Genomic DNA, 13,071 nt, shown 5'->3' on the forward strand with positions numbered 1-13,071 from the left:
TATGCACAATAACCATCAAACAAAACTTCTCCTTTACTCTTTAAAAGCAGACCAACCTTCACTACTTCAAGTTACAGGAGTAACAATGTGTTGTGTCTTTCTACATCCTGTCAGAACTCAAACCTCCCTTGGAACATTCAGGTGGGCCACTTCAAGTAGAAAACCAAAGGAGAGAGCAGAGCTTCCATCCCTCTGGGGATTGTACAGGTTTGCAAAGATGAGCCTGGACTGTGTGTGACTGTGAGGCCAAAGCTTGCCATGAGAATGTTGTCTGCCTGCCCTATTCCTGCATACTCCTCCTGCAGTCTCTAAGTGGCCTCTGTATTTTGTCTGTCTTCAATGCTCAGGAATACGGATTCCACATTTTTTGTTAAACTCACACAAAAATGCAATGCTTCATGTTTTTAGTTTTATTTCTGAAACGCTAACCCTGCATCTGCTATTCTGTAAAATGAAGTACAAGTATTCTCCTCCAAGGCCTGCAGCATCCACAGACTGTTCCTGGGTCATGTTGCATAATTGCAAGCCACTGATATTAAAGTGAGAAAAGGAAATACATTTGGCATCTAGTTTGGACTGTTCACAGCAAAACTGCAACCACTCACAGACGTTGTGCTCACTCCAGTATGCTGAGAGGATGGATTGTCCAGAAAAAAATTAGAATCTGTAACGTTTTTGACCAGAAAGAAAAACTGCAGTGAAAAATTCACATAAACATATTTCAAGCAAAACTAATTCCTTTGCTTTCTCCTGACTGCAGTCTTCCTTCTTTATTCCTCCAGAGCACATCAAGCTCTGTGTTTGGCCTTTTTCTGATTTCTATTGTACAGCCTTTTGTACTTGAATTTGTGTGAGATATTTAAAGAGAAACTATTTCACCTGGAAATAAAAACTTACACATAAAACTGCAAGAAAAAAGTTCTGGAAGGTCAAATAAGAGAATTTGTGAGAATTTATAGTTCTGTAATTAAAAGCAGTGATTTCTTCCTAGACTGAAATACCTTGACTCTTAGATGGGAAAGTTCTCAGTCAAAGCCAACTAGCTACACTTTATGGCAGAGAGATAACTTACATTAGTTTATATAATTTTTCATACAATTCCAGCAAGTTCTTTCACTCATTTAATCTAAAATAATGTTAATGTCATCGTAGGGAATACTTTTTTGTTAGATTAGAAAATGAAAAATGTATTACTCTCAACACACATCACTGGACAAAGAGCTTCCAAGTAACCCTGCCAGACAATTATAGCCAAAAAGTACTTAGCAAATTAAATTCCAAACTTCTTAGCAGGCTTCTCTCCTCAGCAATGCAGTTACCAGGAAAATGGGTAGAAATATGTATACATTTGCAATAACTTGTCTTTTTTTTTTCTCCCACAGAAAAACGTATTTTAACTGTTACTAGTACAAAATCTAGACCACATATGATATATGTACTGCAGCTAACAAACATAATTTGTGACACAAGCACTTTTCCCCCCTAGAATCAAAACACAGGCTTTGTTATTGAATTTTTAACTTTTTAAGGGTAACTAGCAATTTCTCTCAGTTTTTATTCTTAAGTAGTTACAACAATCCAAGACTTGAGGAATTATTGCTTTAGGAGCTTTAAGGATTCTAAATTAATTTTGAATACATTATCTGTAATAATATATACTATATCACTTGAGTGGGGCAGTTGCAGAACAGTAAATTGCAACTGAAAGGCCATCAAGGATGTGAATGAAAGTAGTCTAAAGAAATCTGAAAATGTTTAGTTATTGTCACATCTCACAGTACCTTACACTTGACCTGTATTTCACAGTTTCTTAGTCCAGTCATCCATTAGTCACTATATAAGTTTCAAATGAATCCAGAACATCTGATTTTAGGCATCGCTTATATGAAATTGAAATTCAAAATGGCTTATGATAGCACTGCAAGTCAAGGGAAGAGCGTCTGTCTAGACAGCGAGTTCAGAGTGCAAAATGATGCAAATAGGCTGGAGGAGTTTCCAGAGTAAAATTAATTCAAAGGGCTTGAAATTGTGACAGAATAACTGTAATATGGATCTTGCATCCTACATGGCTTCTGTAAAGTAATTAATACTTCTAATTCCTTTAATTACAACTCCTGAAGGTTTACAGAGGAATTTGTGGTTGCTTTCATGAATCATTCCCATGCTATAAATATCTTCATATGTATGCAGATACAGAATTAATGTAATACACTGCATGCTATGTTTTAAACCCTGAGATGCTACTGTGACATTGTAGCAAAGCCAAGAGGCGGGCAGAAGCTCTGGGTCTGACTTTTGAGACCCATACCTTGAGGATGTTTGAATCTCAGATTTCATTCACCTCCTTATTTAAAAGGAAAATCAGATGAGCTTGACGTTGGATCAGCTTTATAAGCCCTGCAGTCTGAACACACCTGGCTATGTCAGGGTCTGAAGGCTTCTCTGGGGGAGAATGGGAGTGCTGGGAGTGCAGGCTCACAGGCCTTCTGCCAGGGGAAAAAAATAGCTTTAAAATTAAGTTTTAGTTCTACAGGAACCCAGCTTTAGAGGCTGCTCAAGAAAAGGAGAAGGCTGAATTGATCCCTTTCTGAATCACGCATACTTTTTTTCTTCTTTTTTCTAATCCTCTGCCAACAGCCTCCAGCCTCCCTTAGGTAAACTAGAATATCTCAACATCCTCAGCTGGATAGATTTAGAGGAGATGAGCAGCCTTGTGGGGCTGAGCATGAATCCAGCCCTGTGTTTCAGGGGCTGCCCTGTGAGCTACTGCCACAGGCCAGTCCCGACCCTTTCCCTGTATCTGTTTCCATACGCAGCCAAGTGAAAAGTTCATGACATTGCTTTTCTAACTACAAGTGTGTTGGATTGCTCCTTACTCTTCTGTGTAAAGGTAATATGAAAGCAAAGCTGAAGTATTTATTCTGCCAATCCACAGGTACAGTGAATAACCTTGAAATAGTCTGTCCATTGGGCTTGGAACTTTGATCTGATTTTGATACATATCTTCTCTGGCAATATATGTACTGTTGTATAAATGAGATGATACATTTCCTTCATGGAACAGCATTCAACTGGTCCAGTTTCTGTCTTTGCTTTGGTTTTGGAAAGACTCAGATCATTCTTTTCAAATATTTCATAGCCCCTTGTAGTACTGTTGTGTTTGATGAGCATTTTAAAGGTGCTGACACTGAGACCTCACCTTCACATGCACTCATACCTTAAATATCTCATATAAGAGTAAAGAATTCAGGGAGCTTTGCTGTCTTGTAAATGATGAACTTGATCAAGGTATTATGCCACTGGGGAGGGAAAGATCAGCCAAAGCCAAAGGGCCTATGAAAGACTTCAGGGTTTTTTCTAGAGAAAAAGAAAGTGGCAGGTAGAATTTCATACCACCATAAAAGAATGTAAGAGCCAGTACATTCCCTTGTGAATTGTTCTTAAAAGTATGGCTTGATGTGTGTGTGGGAAGATACCTGGCAGGATGATGGTGAATAGCTGAGGATGGAGGAAGAAACACAGAATTCAGACCTTTCCTGTTCCAGCCTTTTAAGGTGATTTTCCTCTTTTCAACAAGTGCTGGAAAACAAAGAGAAGAAATTAAAAACTGCACAATATTTTTGGCGTCAAAAATTTTAACATATTCCACTTTGTATTAGAAAAAAATGTTCCCAAATATAAATGCTGATATATTCTGACTGCCAGAAAATAAAAGCATTAAGATTACCAATGTGGGAATGGAAAGGCAAACTTACCCTGTATTTCATCCCATGGGAACATGGGTGGTGGCTGCAGTGTCCCATATGACAGTTCTTCTAAAGCCAGGGTCTGTCTCTGATGAGGTGTGCCAGAACTATCCCTCATTTTTGCAGAAAATATTTTAGAAACTGGCTTTGGGCTCTTAGATTAAAATAGCAGTGTGCTTTCTAGAAGAGAAGCTGAGCCTAGCAATAGCCTGTAAATCAGTGGTCTTCATCTGTTTCTTTCTAGGCAGTCTCACTACCACAGTTTCATCTCTTTTAATTGAGCTTCTATTTTGTTTCTACCAAGCACAAAACAGGTTTTCAAAAGGCATCAGGATCACAATCCTTAAGCCTATTACTGTCACCAGAGGAAAGTGTAGGTCGAATGTTATTATGCTGACCTACATTCTTCTCTGGCTTCACAGCAAAGTACTTTTCTGTTCAAGGGCTGCTGTGCAATGCTGGTGGCACTGCTGTGGTGGCTTTATCTGTGTGTGCTCAACATGTCATGTGTACTTCTAGGCTACTGTGGAAGAAATGACAAGGGAATTCCCAGGCTGGTTTAAGTTTGATTCTGGAGAGAAATTACTGTAATCGCAAAGGACTCCTAGAAAGCCTAAAAGCATCAGGAACTGAGCAATAGAAAACTTGTGGAGGAAGAGGCATTCCTCAGTCAGAGAAGGCTCAATATTTCCTCAGCTCTTTGCTTAGCAAGAGGCATCTGACCTGATTGTTGTGTAAAACTACATCTCTTAAGAGCAGAGGGAGCTTACACTCAGCTACACATGGAATTCAATTTAGCATATTTTTTGGGGTGTAGATGTTGCACCCTGGATGAAGTCAGAGCTATGCAGCTGTTGCATCACAGACCTTATACTGATTACAACTAACAGTCTGCAGTAAAGCTAGAAATTGCCAAAATGCCTCAGCTGGGCTGCTTTGCCTTTGGCAATTGTTGATCTGCTGATATCACAAGTTCCCTAGGGATTATGTCAGTCTCAGTATTGTGGGGCTTGTATTTGGGTTTTTTTGTATGTTTGTTTTAAAAGGTGGAAGAAGAGTAAATAACAGGCAAATCTTTAATAAAAACCAAAGCAACTTGTCTGAGTGGTCCAAAATTAACTTCAAGTTAATTTCAGATTAGGTATTTAAAATGCATGTTCAAATTTTAGAACAGAATACTTTCTGTGATTTCTGTAATATCAAATGACATTTAGAATTGTATTCCAGGATGGAATGAAAATTAGTATTTAAACAGTATTACTTTAAAAAAACCTCAATTCCTGCAGGGCTTTAAATACAACCATTTGCTTGAAGCAAGAATATTTATATTCTACCTCAAATGTCAAACTTAGTGATATAGAAACAAAAAACTACATGATTAGTGGATTTGGATTAGCACCATCAGAAGCCATGTGGAAATTACCATTACTACTCAAACTGTGTTGCATGCACCCATAATTTTTCCCGGTTCTGACCAAAAGTTTGGTTCACTAACAAGAGTGGGTTGTACTACCTCCCTTTCAGAGCCTCTCAAATGACTCAGCCTGAGTGCAGAGAAGAGTGTCAGGACCATTTAGGAATTTGAACCAAGTGTTTAGAAGGGAGAAGATTTCTAACAAGCAGTGCTTACTTTAGCTTCTGAATACGGATCTGACCTGACACCAGAACATTTGGAATGAACTCCTTCAAACAGAATTGGGATTCCCCAAAGGAAATGCAAGGCCTGGTAAAGTATGGGGTTTCCAATGCACCGAGCATTGCTCTCTTAACACTGGCAATTCTGTAGTGGGGGACTCTTGCATTATTTCAGATGCATTTCTCTGGTGCCTTTTAGAATCCTTGTTCTTACCAGCTAAGTGTGTATTTACCTGGTCACTGCTTTCATTACCAAATTGCAGAGCATTTTAGGAACTAAATCTCATACTCGTACTCAATAGCTGTACTGGTGTGTTTTGTGGTGCTGCCAACTCAGTGGGCAGAAATAAGCAGCTGAAAGCCAAATGCCATCTTGGAGAGAATAGAATATCTCCACAGATCATTGGAGAGACACAATTTAAGAATGATTGCAAAGACAGTCTGCTCAAAGTATCTCATTCATTCGCTATACCTGCCTCCCAATAAGTAGGATTTCCCACAAATAAATGTCTGGAATGAAATCCAGAATCTGTGAACCATGGAAAGTAGATATCCTCAAGCTTAAATAATATCTGGGAAGATGGATGAACTGTTACAAGCCAAGAGTGTGAAAAAGATTCCAAAGCCACTGGATTTAGAAAAAAAAAAAAACAAACTTAGAACTAGGCATGTGCTTTATTTTCTAGTAATTATGAGGTCAACTTATTTCTCTAAGCTGGGAAACTGTGAAGTGGAATGGCAACCTCAGTCCTTGCTGAGGACTAGATTTGAGCTCACAGGTGTGGGGTAAAGCTGCCAGCTTCAAATCTTATCAGCAGGTTTGACCACATGCCTTACAAGCAGCAAAAGCTATTTGGGAAGGAAAAATCCTGTTTTACCCATATACAAAGATATTATTAATTACCATTAATTTCTGGAACCTCCCATACAGAGCTCTAGATATTCCAGAAATTAATAGTAGTTATTAGTATTATTAGAGAAGATATTTTTGTGCATTTTATGATAACAGGATATTGGTTTGGGTCACATGGAATAGTATCTCCCCATTAACAGGTGCTGGTTTTGTATGCACATATCTCCTTAAATACACTTAGGAGACAAAGTGGAAGAGTCAGGCACGTTTTTTTTCAAACAGCAGGAAAGTGTTACAGCTCTCAGTTTTACTCCATCTGGTGCTGTGTTCACAAAATCTATAAATTAGTTTTCACATTACAGTCTCTTCTGATTTAGTGATACAGGCTGAGATTGTTAATTTATTAAAAGGTGTTGAGGCTCATGTTTGTCTCAATTAATTCATTGAAGCAAAGTCAGTTGGTTATCACTGAGAAAACTGGTGATGCAGAAATGAAAATGGCAACGAGTACATCAGTTCAGTGCCTGATAAAATCATCGCTGCAAAACCATTTTGACAGCCTACAGCTCTGTTTTAAACAATGACTTCAGTAAAGAAATTGAGCTTACTTTTAGATAGGTGATTACTCCTTAAGTCCAGAAGTAGGTGTTGGGAGCAAAGGGGAGTCGGAGGCTTCAACAGAAGCACAGCCCAGCACTTCAGGAATAAAGCCACCTGCAGGACTGTGGTATATGGAACATCTTAGAGACAGGCTGGTTTGGTTTTTCAAGTTCTTATACACACCCCTTTAGATGACAGTGATAATATATAGCACAGCATGGCCCAGAGACAGGTGGAGAAACATTCTCAGGTACAGAAAGTTTACCTTTATCCTGTATTGTTTTTTCCCCCCTTTGTTTAAATCCTCTTTGTTGATTTATGCAAGCGTGGCTTATGTACCACCTAAGCAAACCTGCTGTTTAAGCACTTAACTAAGGAGAGTGTCACTCCTTTTGTGACCTTAGCATGTAAGAAGGGCTATCAAATTTTGTTCAGAGCTCTCAAAGCTCAGGAAGTGGTTTTCTCACTGCTTGCATCTGGCAAAGACCAGGATGCAGAAAAGTAACTGGGTTAAGGTCACACAGCAAACCACTGTGGGTGTTAGAAAATGAACAGAGAACCTGAGATCAGGTGCTATCTCTGCCTGAACACCATGCCTCCTAGAGCCACAAAAGCCTGCTGGGTTCTAGCCCAGATGCACCTCCTTTTAGGTCTGAAATGATCATTAAGAGATTTGAATAGGATTCATGGATAGAATGCTTGGCATGATTAGAAGCACCAGATCAGAGACACTAGAGGTAGTGAGAATGAATTAATGAATGAAAACCATACATCTAACGTAATACGATACTTTCAAAAAAATATAAAATAGGAATAGTTTTGATTTTTGTGCCCCAGAGCTGTATCTTAGTTAGCAGTCTCTTGAGAATCCTGGCATAAACAGCAGGAGCAAAAAAATTTAGGCACATATCACTACAAGAGGAGGTATTTCTTTGCTCCATTATGAGCTGATGGGGTGCCTTGTGAGCTTCACCATGCTACTGTCACATGCATCTCGCACCAGGGATGTGACATGGCTGGAGGGAGAAGCAGCTCTGATGCAAGGTGCTGTTGCACGGTGTGAATACAAGGAGAGGTGACTCAGAGGGAGTGCCACATTTTACCTCCCCAGCATAACAGGTGCCATGCCAAGAAACACGGCTAATTGAGCTGGTCAAGGGCCACCTGGGTGCAGTGTCCCAGCCAGCCATTTCAGGACAGCGCATTGTCCCAAGAGAATTGCCTCTTGTTACACAAGATGATAGCTGACAAATGTGACTGAAGCCTACAGGCTCCCTTTTGGCAAAGTTATAGGCCTCGAGGACCCTCCTTCCTTCTCTCACTGCACTCTCCTGCTCCCCTTCAACTGATTAATCTCTCCACTCTGTGCTTCTTTTTAAATTCCCTTCTCTGCTTACCTTTCTCCCTTCATATTTCTTTTGAAATGGTAAAATGATGGGATTTGCTTCTACCAGTTGGGAAAATGCCCATATACTGTAGCAGCTTCATTTCAGAAAGATCTTTCCAGAAACTCAGTTTGCAGTCTGTGAGACCAAACATGTAAGGTTGTGCAACAGCTTATCACCTTGTGCAAAGCAACTGTCTGATTTCTTGCAGTGTGGCTTTTGCTTTGATAAAGCATCATACAAACTGTAGAATAATCCAGACAGGAAATTGTTCATAACCTTGTAAACATCAATAACTAAGATAAATATATAATAACTATAAATAAGGAGTTTCTGCACAGTACAGAATGGATCTCAAAGGCTGTATGAACAAAATGTATAGGTATAGGTATAACCCTAATAAATGAGCCATAAAAAAAAGATTGCCTCTCCTTTCTCTGCTACTCTGTGCAGATATTTAAGAAAAATTCTCATTTCTTAAGGATGTGGGAAAAGACTTCTCTTTTGATACAGTCTTTTAGATATGGTTCTGCACTTGTGAATTCTCACAAGTCAGCCCCAGTACATGCTATGTACTTGGCTTTGCACAGAAATACCTGAGCCTTAGTGTTCAGCTTATGAACAAAGGCCTGCAGATTTAAATAAATTTGACTAAACTCTTGAGATTAGTAGGAAGAAGTTGTCATCGGATTAGTCCATGACACAGTCTTTCACAGTTTTTAATAAAATTGTCATCACAGAGCTTCTCACACTGCTTGGAGAAGTATTGCTGGGGTGTACAAATGGATGCTGGAGAATTCCACAGTGAGATGACTCTGATTCAGATACATCTCTGATTTTGATTTGCAAAAGTGGACTTTGTTCACAGTCTATTAAAGTGCCTTCATCTGATGTTTCCTAGTTTGCAACATGTTATTATTATTATTTATCACTCACCATCATAAGAGTGACCTGAGACTTTGACTTATATGATGTAGAAAGTGTGGGGATGATAATACAATAAATACTAATCTAGTTTCCTTTCTTTCAGCTACAGAAGCAGAGAAACCTGATTAACCCTGTTGCCTCCATCCAGAACTCACCAACACCAAACAGTTTGAGGTCAATCACAGCAGAGGATGTCATGAACACACTGCATCACATGTTCACTCCTACACATGTCAATCCTCTAAATAAGAATCATGCCATACTCAGCATTATCCAGGCTTTTGCTGACTTTTCTAGCAGCTACTCCCGCAAGTTTTCTATCCTCTGAAAAGGTAGAGATTTTCCACCTTTTTTTTTTCTTTCTTTGTTTTTTGTTTTGTTTATTTTTCATTTGTTTGGATTTTTTGGTGTAATCCCACACAGAAACAGTGCTACTGACAGGAGAGTCCATAAGCGAAAAGAAACCAGGAGCATGTATAAACAAGGCTGCATCATAGAACAAATTCCCAGGTTTCCTCTGAGATACCATTCCCTTGCATTCTAAAGATTGTCTACACCAGACAGGGTGAGGCTGGAGAATGATGGTTTTATGTGGAATGATCACTGTATGTTAATGATTCACATGCTGCACATTTTCTGCTCACAGAAATTATTGTGAGAAGACAGTGTTGAATGTTTTTAGTGTTAAAATTAAAACTGGTGACAGAAAAAAACACTGAGAAAAAACAAAGCCTGACTAGAGCCTTGGTGGTGAAGAATAGGCAGCTCTTCAGCTTCTTGAGTTTGTCTGGCAACAGCTGCTTACATTTGTAGCTGGAGACAGATAGGAAAGACAACTGGTTTTCCAGCCAGCTCAACAGCATGGTTTTGATTTTTCTACAGAAAAGGATGCTTTGCTGGATTCACTTTGATGCCAAAAAGACTTTGTACACTTTTTAACTCAAGAAATTTGATTTACTACAATATGGGAGAACTTGTTTTCTCTCTTGCCTTCTACTTGGCAGAAGGTAAGAAGGGCCATAGACTTCCCACAGGCACTGGTCTCTTAACCCAAAATCCAGTTTGCTGGGACGTGAAATGGTTCTACTTTTAGATCTTCTACTTTCAGATTCTACTCTTCCTCTAACTACCTTTGCCACCTCCCAGTTTTAGCTGCTGTGAGTGGGCAGCTACTCCAACAAACAGAAGTATGTAGATACATCCCTGCTAAAGAGTATCAGGTGGAGTGACAGCCATTTTTCTCATGTCACCAGAAATGAGGGTCAAAAGGCTTTGCACAACCTTCTGTTATTTTTTAAAGGGGAAGAAAAATTGAGGGTGTGTCTTTGACCTTTGAAATATGATGGGAATTTCCCTACAGACTAAGGTCAGAGGAGTTAGGAAACAATAAGGTTGATCAATCTGAGACAGCTCAAGGGTTAGAAAACAGTAGGAGAGATCAACTTAGTGCTGTAAAAATTATCACCATTTAAAAATACCTTTCATCTTGTAATTTATAAGGCCCATAAAAAAGGCAAAATAAAAGTGCCTATTTCTCTCATAAGTCTATATGGCAAATATTCAAGGTGTCTATCTACACAGGAGATCATAGAATTATTTAGGCCGGAAAAGACCTCTGAGATCATCAAGTCCAACTGTTAACCCAGCACTGCCATGTCCAGCATTAAACCATGTCTCACCACATCTACAGCTCTTATAAATACCTCCAGGGACAGTGATACAATCACATACCTGGACAGCTTGTTCCAATACTTGACAGCCAGTGAAGAAAATCTCGGCGAAGAAATTTTTCCTATTATAAAATCTGAATTTCCCTTGGTGCAACTTGAGGTAGTTTCCTCTCACCCTGTCACTTGTTTCTCGGGAGAAGAGAATGACATCCACCTCACTACAACCTCTACATGGAAGTAAGGATCTTGTGTAAAAGCGAGTAAAGAAAGGATATAAAGTTAAAAATCTCATATTTTTTCTGACCTGAGGACCATCATCTGTATGCATTTGGTGATACGCAGCATCTGATGCTCCCCTAAAATGTTTTCATTTTTCTGTTTAAAATGTGTGGGACAATATGAAAGGCTGATTTAGAGATTTGTACACACAATAGGTTTCTTTCTTGGTTTAACAAATTTGTCTTTGTCTTAGAAAAATACATTTAATCATTCTTAAATGGAGGCCAAATTTTTTGTTCCTACTCACCAGAGCCTAGAAGGGCATCATGCATAAAAACCTGGGTCTTTAGGTAAGTCTGAACAAAGGTATACCTTCCTTTACACCTTGAAGATTCTGTAGCTTTGTAAACCTGAGTCCCCCTTCTAAGGTCCTTGCTCCTGTCCTTGGAAGTGTTCAAGGCTATGTTGGATGGGGGCCTGAGCAACCTGGTCTGGGGAGCAGTTTGCCCTGTGACAGGTTTGGCTGAAGTCCTCTGTGCTAGGCAAGTTTTGCAGACATCATTGGGTTTTCCTCCAGCATGGTCCATGAGAAAGGATGACTCTGGGTCCTAATGAAGATAGGCAGAATGCCTGGAAATATTTTGGTGTCTGGAAAATAAAACCAGCAGAAATTGTGGTGCTTATCCCTACTCATCCCAGTTTTATCCCCTCCTCTCTTCAAATCTGGGTTACCTGCTAACTCTTGACCAAAGATCCTTTTTTTCCATCTGTTGCCAGAAAGCTCAGTGCCATGTAAACTGACCTATGATCAAAAATTCTGCTGGTAACAGCAGGCTCAGAGCCAGGTGAGGCTGCAGGCATCTGTGTGATTTTCCTGCTTCTATCCCCATTATTTCCTGCAACTGGCAGGATAGAGGAGAACACCCTTTGCACTCCAGATCCTTCAACCAGGCCATGAGGTCTCTCTTGATTGATCTCAGACTTTTTGTTGGGATTTCATCACTGGCCACTGGAAAAGACAGCAGTGGATATTATCCAGAGAGCTGTAACAGGCTGGAGAGTTTTTTGGTACTACTTGGTATGTTAGTTCATGGGCATTCAGGCCCAGTGACAAAACATGCAAAGCTAAAATGAGCTGCCATGAATGAGATCAGCCTGACACAGAGTTCATGCACATCTTCCCTGAACATGCACCCCCCTCACACACACCCACACACTCCAAACCGTGAGAAGCTGCTGGAAAATCTGTAACAAATCTCCCAGATGCACCATCACTGACAGCCTCAGGTTTAAACAATATAGCTCTCAAGCAAGAAACTTGAGATTGAAATATAAACATGAGTGAGAAATGGTGCCAAGCTTGGGGGGATTAAGGGAGTCAACGAAAGATGAAACTTCAGAAAGTGTTTGAACCTGTTTCAAAATCCTTGAAACTCAAAGGCACAGAAAGGTAACCTCTTAGTTGCTACACAAACCTCTGTATGCCTTTGTCACTGCCTGCAAAGGCAGCTTATGCGTTTTAGTGACCAGAAGACCAAATATATCTCAACCACAGACCTGTGAACTGTTCCAGTTAAATAAACTCTTCCCTCTCTGTCCATGGATGAGAAACACAAGGTCTCTTTTACAAGCACAAAATCTTTCTTAGGCTTTTCTCTTGATACTAATCTAGCCTCATGAACTGTTCACAACTTGAGGCACAAGAAACACAGTGAAAATACCCATGGACAGCCTTAGCTGGAAAATTCAGTTATGAGATTTACTAAATCCTGCAAGATTCTGTGATCACCAAGGGACTTGCAAATGAATGGAACTAACCAAGTAACCAGTCACATTGCTGCAAGTTTTTTGTCACCTTCCTTGGTACAAGATAGAAGGGCAAAATGTTCACTGATCCTGTCTGAAATTCAGAGGAGGACACAACAGGAAAAGAGCAATGGTTCTGCCTGAATTAGGCTGAATTAGGTGGGTCACATAAGCAGGACTCTTTCCATTGGAAGATTTTCTTCTTCCTAAAGCAGTACACCATTAACACT

At 39.7% G+C, this 13,071-nt stretch overlaps 1 long non-coding RNA gene across 2 annotated transcripts in view; it reads right to left on the minus strand.

Annotated features, from left to right (window-relative positions):
• LOC111930120 (uncharacterized) overlaps positions 1-13,071 on the minus strand; it is a 46,919-nt gene that overhangs the window by 10,761 nt on the left and 23,087 nt on the right. For both annotated transcript variants that reach the window (XR_015288304.1, XR_015288302.1), the window contains one exon: positions 3,477-3,579. This is a non-coding gene — a long non-coding RNA (uncharacterized LOC111930120). The remainder of the gene's footprint in view (positions 1-3,476; positions 3,580-13,071) is intronic.

The sequence above is a fragment of the Cyanistes caeruleus genome, chromosome 6 (assembly GCF_971803275.1).
Source record: "Cyanistes caeruleus chromosome 6, bCyaCae1.hap1.1, whole genome shotgun sequence".
Taxonomy (NCBI): Eukaryota; Metazoa; Chordata; class Aves; order Passeriformes; family Paridae; genus Cyanistes; species Cyanistes caeruleus.